This window comes from Gossypium hirsutum, chromosome A06 (assembly GCF_007990345.1).
Source record: "Gossypium hirsutum isolate 1008001.06 chromosome A06, Gossypium_hirsutum_v2.1, whole genome shotgun sequence".
Taxonomy (NCBI): domain Eukaryota; kingdom Viridiplantae; phylum Streptophyta; class Magnoliopsida; order Malvales; family Malvaceae; genus Gossypium; species Gossypium hirsutum.
This window is the reverse complement of record NC_053429.1, coordinates 50,629,154-50,630,862: the sequence shown is the minus strand read 5'-3', so window position 1 is coordinate 50,630,862 and position 1,709 is coordinate 50,629,154. Positions and strand designations below refer to the sequence as shown.

The following is a 1,709-nucleotide window of genomic DNA, read 5'->3' as shown; positions in this document are numbered from 1 at the left end:
GAAGACGATACTCAACTCCCAACAGAAGAGATGGTTGAAAACCAAGGCAATTAGCTACCTCCTGCAATTGCGGCTAATCAAAATCCTGCTCCACGTACTATGTGTGACTAGCTAAACCTTCTTTAACAGGAACTGAGTCAAGTATAGTTAGACCTGCTATTGCTGTGAATAATTTTGAACTGAAACCTAACACAATTCAGATGATACAGCAGTTTGTTCAGTTTGATGGTTTGCAGGATGAGAATCCCAACACTCGACGAATTTTCTGGAGTTTTGCGACACTTTCAAAATTAATGGAGTTTTTGATGATGCCATTCACCTTCGGTTATTCCCTTTTTCATTAAGAAACAAAGCTAAATAGTGGTTGAACTTGTTACCACGAGGGTCCATCACTACTTGGGAACAAATGACCGAAAAATTTCTACTAAAATATTTTCCGCCGGCTAAAACGGCTAAGTTACGAAATGATATCTCTTCTTTTGTGCAGAATGACTTAGAAACACTTTACGATGCATGGGAGAGATACAAGGATCTATTGTGAAGGTGCCCTCACCATGGGTTACCTCTATGGCTGCAAGTTCAAACGTTTTACAATGGTGTGAATCCCTCAACAAGACAGATGATTGATGCAGCTGCTAGAGGAACCATCAACAAAAAAAATACCTGAAGAGGCTTATGAATTCATTGAAGAAATGTCACTGAATAACTATCAGTGGCAAGTCATGAGGACTAAGCCAACAAAAATAGCTGGCATTTATAATGTCGACTCAATTACTATGCTGCCAAATCATGTAGAACTTCTCAATAAAAAGATTGATGGTTTACTTGATTCTATGCAGGTACATCCAGTAATGAGGTGTGGCTCAAGTGGAGAAGGTGTGCATATAGAATATCAATCCTTCAATCCTACAATTGAAGAGGAACAAGTCAACTATATGGGTAACAATAACTTTCAATCTCAAAATAACCCATACAGTAATACTTATAATGGAGGTTGGAGGAACCACCCAAATTTCTCTTGGGGTGGTCAAGGGAATCAAAAGCCACAAAATCCTCAGGGTTTTCAACAGCCACCTTATCAACAAGAGAAGAAACTAAACCTTGAAGAGATGCTCTCTAAATTCATCTCGGTATTAGAAACCCGTTTCCAAAATATCGAGACAGCACTTAAGAATCAACAAGCATCGATCCAAGGGATCAAAACTTAGATAGGGCAACTATCCAAACTAATCTCCGAACGACGACAAGGTAGCTTACCAAGTAATACTGAACCTAATCCAAGGGAACACCTCAACGCAATTAGTACTTAAGATAAGGAAGGATTCATTGTGCCTGAGCCAAAATTGATGCAAGAAACTGTGGTGAGCAAAGGTAAAAGTAAGTTAAGTCATAACAAAACGGTGAATGAAGAATATAGACCTCGTGTCCCATACCCTAACGCAACAAGGAAAGACCGCTCAGACAAACAATTCGGTAAATTCCTCAAACTTTTGAAAAAATTACATATTAACTTACCATTTATTGAAGCTTTGTCGCAGATGCCAAATGCAATGAAATTTTTAAAAGAGCTTTTAGTAAATAAGTGGAAGTTGGATGAAGCGTCGCATGTGGAGCTAAATGCAGTTTGCTCAGCTATTCTATAGAATAAGCTACCCCACAAATTGAAAGATACAGGGAGTTTACAATTCCTTGCTTAATTGGTAGTTTAG

The 1,709-nt window shown here is 38.4% G+C and overlaps 1 non-coding gene across 1 annotated transcript; it reads right to left on the bottom strand.

The window, feature by feature from the left end:
* Positions 1-454: 454 nt before the first annotated feature.
* Positions 455-561, bottom strand: LOC121231598 (small nucleolar RNA R71). Its single transcript, XR_005929654.1, has one exon. It is a non-coding gene; the product is annotated as a small nucleolar RNA R71 (small nucleolar RNA).
* Positions 562-1,709: the final 1,148 nt, after the last annotated feature.